Here is a 10,241-nt window from a genome sequence, read left to right as displayed (position 1 = left end):
GAACTGATTCCTCAAAAAGTATAAACTATCACGGCTCATCTAATATGAAATAAGTAGTTTGAATAACCCTATAATTATTTTAAAAATTGAATTTGTATATAAAGATCACCCAAAAGAGAAATCTTCAAGCCAGGTAGTTATATTAGAGAACTCTACTAAATATTTAAAGACCATGCCACTGTGCTTAAAACACTCCTTGATGTCCCATTTCGCACAAAGTGAAAGATAAATCTTTCCTATGACCCACAAAGACCTATGTGATCAGCCCTCAATTACCTCTCTGAACTCATCTCCCACTACTGTACCTTTTGTCCTCACAGATCTAATCACACATCTAATCAAAAAGGGGTTTTGTTCCACAAACATAAGTTCACCAGGCCCACTCCCACTACAGGGATGATGTGCCCTGTTGGATGCTCAGGCTGTCATAACAAAATACCACAGACTGGGTGGATTGAAAAACAGCAATTTATGTCTCAGTTTGGAGGCTTAGAAGTCCAAGATCAGGGTGCCAGCCAATTCAATTCCTGGTGAAAAATCTCTTCCTGGCTTGCAGATGATTGCCTTCTCACTGTGTGTTCACATTGCAGAGAGAGCATGAGCAAGCTCCCTGGTGTCTCTTCTTACACAGGCACTAATTTAATGGAACCAGGGTCTCATTCTTATGACTGCATCTCCCAGGCCTTGCCATAAAACTTTTCAGCACCTACCTTTTTCCAAATATCTTGTGTATCTCTCCAATGCTTAACTTTTCTGCTAATACTTATCATATCTAATATACCATAGAACTTACTTAATTTTGTTTTTGTCAGACTCTCACTATAATATAAGCTCTGGAAGGTAAGATATTTTTTATGTGTTTTTAATTTTTCAACACTGTATCTACAGTGCCTAGAAGAGACTCTGGCACATCGTACGCACTGGATAAATATGTGTAGTGAATGAACACCATTAACAGTCATATTTCCAGACTTATCACTTAATGAATCTAATTATCAAATTTTGAAAAATAGCATATAGTTGAAAGTAGTTGAATTCAGGTTTCAGACGTTATAAACAGTTGCTGAACTTTCTACCTCTGAAATTTTAAAATGTATAAGAACCTATGTTCTCCCACACTCTGGTGCTTTGGACTAGTTCTCTCTGTCCCCTCCCCACCCCCTTATTTTGTTCTCTCCATCACCTTACAGTTTCATTTCAGTCTTTTAATACATTTGACTTTATTTTTGTATTTAATTACCATTTCTGCTGTTTTTCAGAGTTCTCATAACCAATTAATTATCTTAATACTTATTAAAAGTTTAAACCTTTGATTAGGAAAATAAACTAGAAATCCACTTCTAACTAAATATTCAGAAATATAATTTATGAATATATTTATTTTCTCATTGTTTGAAGTAAATGAATTGTTTGAAGTTTTAAAAATTATAGAATAAAGTTTAATTTTAAAATGATTAATTTTAAAATATTCAAAAATGTGTCGGATTTTTAACATATCACTTACTTATCACTTCCCAGAGTCAACATTATTAAATAAACATAATTTTTATTTCCTTACTGAAGAGATTATTTTAACTTAAGATGACCACTGAAAATACATAACTCGGCATATCTATATAAGAAGATCACCCTATGTAATATGTAAACTTATATAAAAACAATAACTATAATATTTCTACACCTGTGTGAATGAATTCTACATTAAATCAATTGAAATAATTATATTATGTTTTCATGCTGGGAACAATGGACTCTAATCAGTTTATTGGACACTTGTATCCTGATTAATCATACATTTACATTCTCTTTAAATCAGTTTGTGGAATTTATAACCGACCAACAGAATTATCTATAGTTTTTAAAATTTAGATTCATGTACTAAAACAATTTGAAAGCTGACAATTTTGCACATTATTAAAGAGCATGCATACAAAACACTGATTTTTTATTTTCTTGATTACTTTAACTTTGGGAATTCTATTAAAACAGTCAATCAACAGTCATTCAGGGGCTATTTTAAACTGCATATGCTACCAGCTGTAATTAGTAGTTGGAAAGAGTCAGAAAATGGTTCTGAAGAGCTTTTTTCCTTTTTATGAGTTTTCTGAATACATGTATTTTACTGATAGCCAGAGAGGCAAATTAATTTTGTTGGACTTCTTTTTTATGTTATTGAGTAGTGTTAACACTTCGGTACTGCAGCAATTTATAATTGTTACATACTATCTAACATTATTGTGTTTCCCTATTTAGAATGATGTGCTTATATAATATAAATTATATGTCACAATATGTAACAGATAAATGCTACCTCCTATTAATTACAAATGTGAATATAAAGAACTGATTGATTTCTGTTCTTAGATCATTCTCTATAATGCTATTTTGTTCACCTGTAAATAGGGGAGGCTATTTTTACTCTCAACTCCTTAAGATGTAGGATTTAGGCCTGAATCAACTAACATAATTTCATGGTTTTGACCACAGTGATTGACTTAGAGAAGGGCATAAGATTTAAATGAAGTAGAGTACTTTCTTCAATAACTGAGGAAAAGGATGTCCTCTTTTTATTGAATATGAATAAAGACGTATGTGGCCCCCACCACAGAAATTGCTTGCAGACATTATGTATTCATGAGATAACACTAAGAATGATATCTACAAAGAACAAAAAGATCAGAGGGGTCAAGTTGAACTGGACAATTCAGATGCATAAGATATAACATTCCCTCTCTTATTTAGTTTGACAATTCTGTTGAAGTCATTGTGTACTTGCAACCATAAGATTTATAGTTGTATACACCGGATGTGAGTTTAAATCATTGGTTCTCAGTCCTGGCAAGTCATTAGAATTACCCAGGAGATTTTTAAAGAAAAATAATGCTCAAGCCCCACCCGACCCAATTAAATCAGAATTTCTGGGGTTGTATCTTGGGCATTAGTGTTTTTTAAAATTGTAAAGTTCCTCAGGTGATGCTAATATGTAATAGTGTTTCAGAACCACTGATTTAAGTAGAACTCACAGGTCACAGAATCCGGGAAAAAAGAGGAATTGGAAATAAGGCATTACTGTTTCAAAACTGAGAAAAGAAAAAAGAAATATGATTAATAGAAGGTGGGTAGAAGAGACCGTAAATTAGAATTTTTTCCTAGTCAAATAATTATATTTAGTCTTTACTGAGGCAATAATTTTCTAAGTAGACTTCTAAAAAGGTATGTATGAAAGATGATTAAAATGAAATATATATCTTTATTCTTTTTGTTTTAAAATAATCTATAATAACAAATATGCTCAAATCTTTCATCTTTTACAATGGCTTTAGTTTAAAATTTAAGTAAATACTTTAAAAATGGAGTAGCTTCCCATAATGTCAAACAGAGAAAATCTCCCAGAGATCTCCAGCTCAATGCCAAGACCCAGCTCCACTCGACAACCAGCAAGCTACAGTGCAGGACACCCTATGCCAAACAACTAGCAAGACAGGAACACAACCCCATCCATTAGCAAAGAGGCTGCCTAAAATCATAATAAGGCCACATACACCCAAAACACACCACCAGACATGGACCTGCCCACCAGAAAGACAAGATCCAGCGTCATCCACCAGAACACAGGCACTAGTCCCCTCCACCGGGAAGCCTACACAACGCACTGAAACAACCTTAGCCAATGGAAAAAGACACCAAAAACAATGGAAACAATGAACCTGCAGGCTGCAAAAAGCAGACCCCAAACACAAGAAGTTAAGTAAAATGAGAAGACAGAGAAACATACAGCAGATGAAGAATCAAGGCAAAAATCCACCAGACCAAAAAAATGAAGAGGAAATAGGCAGTCTACCTGAAAAAGAATTCAGAATAATGATAGTAAAGATGATCCAAAATCTTGGAAATAGAAAGGAGAAAATACAAGAAACGTTTAACAAGGACCTAGAAGAACTAAAGAGCAAACAAACAGAGATGAACAATACAATAAATGAAATTAAGTATTCTCTAGAAGGGATCAATAACAGAATAACTGAGTCAGAAGAACGGATAAGTGATCTGGAAGATAAAATAGTGGAAATAACTACTGGAGAGCAGAGTGAAGAAAAAAGAATGAAAAGAATAGAGGACAGTCTCAGAAACCTCTGGGACAACATTATATGCACCAATATTCTAATTATAGGGGTCCCAGAAGAAGAAGAGAAAAAGAAAGGGACTGAGAAAATATTTGAAGACATTATAGTTGAAAACTTCCCTTTTATGGGAAAGGAAATAGTTAATCAAGTCCAGGAAGCAAAGAGAGTCCCATACAGGATAAAACCAAGGAGAAACACGCCAAGACACATATTAATCAAACTATCAAAAATTAAATACAAAGAACAAATATTAAAAGCAGCAAGGGAAAAACAGCAAGTAACACATAAGGGAATCCCCATAAGTTTAACAGCTGATCTTTCAGCAGAAACTCTGTAAGCCAGAAGGGAGCAGCAGGACATATTTAAAGTGATGAAGGACAAAAACCTACAACCAAGATTACTCTACCCAGCAAGGCTCTCATTCAGATTTGATGGAGAAATTAAAAGATTTACAGACAAGCAAAAGCTAAGACAATTAAGCACCACCAAACCAGCTTTACAACAAATGCTGAAGGAACTTCTCTTGGCTGGAAACACAAAAGAAGGAAAAGACCTACAATAAAGAACCCAAAACAATTAAGAAAATGGGAATAGGAACATACATATTGATAATTACCTTAAATGTAAATGGATTAAATGCTCCAGCCAAAAGACATAGACTGGCTAAATAGATACAAAAACAAGACCCGTATATATACTGTCTACAAGAGACCCACTTCAGACCTAGGGACACATACAGACTGAAAGTGAGGGGATGGAAAAACATATTCCATGCAAATGGAAATCAAAAGAAAGCTGGAGTAGCAATTCTCATATAAGACAAAATAGACTTTAAAACAAAGACTGTTACAAGAGACAAAGAAGCACACTACCTAATGATCAAGGGATCAATCCACGAAGAAGATATAACAATTGTAAATATTTATACACCCAACACAGGAGCCTCTCAATACATAAGGCAAATACTAACAGCCATAAAAGGGGAAATCAACAGTAACACAATCATAGTAGGGAACTTTAACACCCCACTTTCACCAATGGAGAGATCATCCAAAATGAAAATAAGTAAGGAAACACAAGCTTTAAATGATACATTAAACAAGATAGACTTAATTGATATTTATAGGACATTCCATCCAAAAACAACAGAATACACATTCTTCTCAGGTGCTCATGGAACATCCTCCACGATACATCATCACTTGGGTCACAAATCAAGCTTTGGTAAATTTAAGAAAATTGAAATCATATCAAGTATCTTTTCTGAACACAATGCTATGAGACTAGATATCAATTACAGGAAAATATCTGTAAGAAATACAAACACAAGGAGGCTAAACAACACACTACTTAATAACCAAGAGCTCACTGAAGAAATCAAAGAGGAAATCAAAAAATATCTAGAGACAAATGACAATGAAAACACAATGACCCAAAACCTATGGGATGAAGCAAAAGCAGTCCTAAGAGGAAAGTTTATAGCTATAAAAGCCTACCTTAAGAAACAAGAAACATGTCCAAAAAACAGTCTAACCTTACACCTAAAGCAATTAGAGAAAGAAGTACAAAAAAAAAAACCCAAAGTTGGGGCTTCCCTGGTGGTGCAGTGGTTGAGAGTCCGCCTGCCGATGCAGGGGAAACGGGTTCGTGCCCCGGTCTGGGAAGATCCCACATGCGGCGGAGCGGCTGGGCCCGTGAGCCATGGCCGCTGGGCCTGTGCGTCCGGAGCCTGTGCTCCGCAACGGGAGAGGCCACAACAGTGAGAGGCCCACATACCACACACACACAAAAAAAAGAACCCAAAGTTAGCAGAAGGAAAAAAATCATAAAGATCAGATAAGAAATAAATGAAAAAGAAATGAAGGAAATGATAGCAAAGATCAATAAGACTAAAGCTGGTTCTTTGAGGAGATAAACAAAATTCAATAACAATTAGTCAGACTTATCAAGAAAAAAAGGAAGAAGACTCAAATCAATAGAGTTAGAAATGAAAAAGGAGAAGTAACAACTGACACTGCTGAAATACAAAGGATCATGAGAGATTACTACAAGCAACTATATGCCAATAAAATGGACAACTTGGAAGAAGTGGACAAATTCTTGGAAATGCACAACCTTCCGAGACTGAACCAGGAAGAAATAGAAAATATGAACAGACCAGTCACAAGCACTGAAATTTAAACTGCGATTAAAAATATTCCAACAAACAAAAGCCCAGGACCAGATGGCTTCAAAAGTGAATTCTGTCAAACATTTAGAGAAGAGCTAACACCTATCCTTCTCAAACTCTTCCAAAATATAGCAGAGGGAGGAACACTCCCAAACTCATCCTACGAGGCCACCATCACCCTGCTACCAAAACCAGGCAAGGATGTTACAAAAAAAGAAAACCATAGGCCAGTATCACTGATGAATATAGATGAAAAATCCTGAACAAGAAACTACCAAACAAAATTGAACAGCACACTAAAAGAATCATACATTAAGATCAAGTGGGATTTAATCCCAGGAATGCAAGGATTCTTCAATATATGCAGATCAATCAACATGATATACCATATTAACAAATTGGAGATAAACCATATTATCATCTCAATAGATGCAGAGAAAGCTTTCAACAAAATTCAACACCCATTTAAGATAAAAATCCTCCAGAAAGTAGGCATAGAGGGAACTTTCAAACACATAATAAAGGCCATATATTGACACACCCACCAACAACATTGTCCTCAATGGTGAAAAACTGAAAGCATTTCCACTAAGATCAGGAACAAGACAAGGTTACTCTCACCACTGTCATTCAGCATAGTTTTGGAAGTTTTAGCCACAGCAATCAGAGAAGAAAAAGAAATAAAAGGGATCCTAATTGTAAACGAAGAAGTAAAGCTGTCACTGTTTGCAGATGACATGATACTATACATAGAGAATCCTACAGATGCTACCAGAAAACTACTAGAGCCAATCAATGAATTTGGTAAAGTAGCAGGATACAAAATTAATGCACAGAAATCTCTGGCATTCCTATACACCAATGATGAAAAATCTGAAAGTGAAATTAAGAAAACACTCCCATTTACCATTGCAACAAAAAGAATATAATATCTATGAATAAACCTACCTAAGGAGACAAAAGACCTGTATGCAGAAAATTATAAGACACTGATGAAAGAAATTAAAGATGATACAAATAGATGGAGACATATAACAGGTTGTTGGATTGGAAGAATCAACATCGTGAAAATGACTCTACTACCCAAAGCAATCTACAGATTCAATACAATCCCTATCAAACTACCACTGGCATTTTTCACAGAACAAGAACAAAACTTTCACAATTTGTATGGAAACACAAAAGACCCCGAATAGCCAAAGTAATCTTGAGAAAGAAAAACGGAGCTGGAGGAATCAGGCTCCCTGACTTCAGACTATACTACAAAGCTACAGTAATGAAGACAGTATGGTACTGGCACAAAAACAGAAATATAGATCAATGGAACAGCATAGAAAGCCCAGAGATAAACCCACACACATATGGTCACCTTATCTTTGATAAAGGAGGCAAGAATATACAGTGGAGAAAAGACAGCCTCTTCAATAAGTGGTGCTGGGAAAACTGGACAACTACATGTAAAAGAATGAAATTAGAACACTCCCTAACACCATACACAAAAATAAACTCAAAATGGATTAAAGACTTAAATATAAGGCCAGTCACTGTAAAACTTTTAGAGGAAAACGTAGGCAGAACTCTCTATGACATAAATCACAGCAAGATCCTTTTTGGCCCACCTCCTTGAGAAATGGAAATAAAAACAAAAATAAACTAATGGTACCTAATGAAACATAAAAGCTTTTGCACAGCAAAGGAAACCATAAACACAAAAAGACAACCCTCAGAATGGGACAAAATATTTGCAAAGGAAGCAACTGAAAAAGGATTAATCTCCAAAACATACAAGCAACTCATGCAGCTCAATATCAAAGAAAACAAACAACTCAGTCCAAAAATGGGCAGAAGACCTAAATAGACATTTCTCTAAAGAAGATATACAGATTGCCAACAAACACATGAAAGAATGCTCAACATCATTAATCATTAGAGAAATGCAAATCAAAACTACAATGAGGGCTTCCCTGGTGGCGCAGTGGTTGAGAGTCTGCCTGCCAATGCAGGGGACATGGGTTTGTGCCCCGGTCCGGGAGGATCCCACATGCCGTGGAGAGGCTGGCCCGTGAGCCATGGCTGCTGAGCCTGCGCGTCCAGAGCCTGTGCTCCGCAATGGGAGAGTCCACAACAGTGAGAGGCCCACCTACTGCAAAAAAAACCAAAAAAAACAAAAAAACAAAATACTACAATGAGATATCATCTCACACCAGTCAGAATGGCCATCATCAAAAGATCTAGAAACAATAAATGCTGGGGAGGGTGTGGAGAAAAGGGAACCCTCTTGCACTGTTGATGGGAATGTAAATTGATAGAGCCACTATGGAGAACAGTATGGAGGTTCCTTTAAAAAGTAAAAATAGAACTACCATACGACCCAGCAATCCCACTACTGAGCATATACCGTGAGAAAACCATAGTTCAAAAAGAGTCATGTACCACAGTGTTCATTGCAGCTCTATTTACAATAGCCAGGACATGGAAGCAACCTATGTGTCCATCAACAGATGAATGGATAAAGAAGTTGTGGCACATATATACAATGGAATATTACTCAGCCGTAAAAAGAGACGAAACTGAGTTATTTGTAGTGAGGTGGATGGACCTAGAGACTGTCATACAGAGTAAGGTAAGTGAAAGGGAAAAACAAGTACTGTATGCTAACACATATATATGGAATCTAAAAGGAAAAAAGAAAATAAAATGGTCAGAAGTACCTAGGGGCAAGATGGGAATAAAGATGCAGACCTACTAGAGAATGGACTTGAGTATATGATGTGGGTGAAGGGTAAGCTGGGAGAAAGAGAGTGGCGTGGACATATATATACTACCAAACGTAAAATAGATAGCTAGTGGGAAGCAGCCGCATAGCACAGGGAGATCAGCTCGGTGCTTTGTGACCACCTAGAGGGGTGGGATAGGGAGGGTGGGAGGGAGGGAGGAGCAAGAGGGAAGAGATATGGGGACATATGTATATGTATAACTGATTTACTTTGTTATAAAGTAGAAACTGACATACCACTGTAAAGCAATTATACTCCAATAAAGATGTTAAAAATAAAATGGAGTACCTGTATGTTTTGATAAATCCATTCATAATATCTATGCCTTTATGAGCAAGGAGAGGTGTCTTCAGAATTATAGCTGAATTTAAATATAGGTTGAGGTAATGTCCTCCAATAATGTGTTGGTAGATTATATTACTGACAAAATTCTTCATGTGTGTATCCATGCTGTTTGTCATATAACTTTCCAATCCTCTTACTAAGGGCCCAGTTTATTTTTCTGCTCCTTGACTCTAGGCTTAGCCATGTCTTTCTTTAACTAATAGGATGTGAGTAGTCAGCGTGCAAGCAGGGGTTTAAAAGCACTTAACGGAGTAGGCCATGGTCTCTCATGCACTTTTTCTATTACCTTGAGGAGAACATGCTCTGGCTAGTTAACTGCTATGAGGAAGAGAATGAGAGTCACGTGGGGCAGAACCAATTCAATGATAACGCAGTGAGAAGAAGAGCTGTCTCATTACTGCAGCCTGAAGCAGAGATTCTATGCTGAAGATCGGGAAGACCTCATACTATAGATTCTCAGACTGGGAGAATAAATGCTCGATAAGCCATTGAGTTTTGCAGGTGGTTTATTATACACTATTATTATGGCAATAGCTATAAATTTAGGCTGAAGAGCAAATCTTTTCTAAACTAATCTCGTATTCTGGTAATAAGAGGCAACAATCTTTAATTACACAATTAAGGTAAAACTTAAAATGACAATACTTCAGAGAGCATTTGATTTAAATAGTCTCTACAAGATTGCTTTTGGAGCAAATATTTACTTTATTTGGAGTAGGGACTCTGAAATCAGTGATTTTCTATTGGTGGCTTTATATTGAAAGATATGGAAAAGGTAGGACTGGACAACTAAAAACAAAGCCTGATGATTGTATAATTTTACACAGA

This window comes from Hyperoodon ampullatus (assembly GCF_949752795.1).
Source record: "Hyperoodon ampullatus genome assembly, chromosome: 9".
NCBI lineage: Eukaryota > Metazoa > Chordata > Mammalia > Artiodactyla > Ziphiidae > Hyperoodon > Hyperoodon ampullatus.
This window is presented reverse-complemented; position numbering follows the sequence as displayed.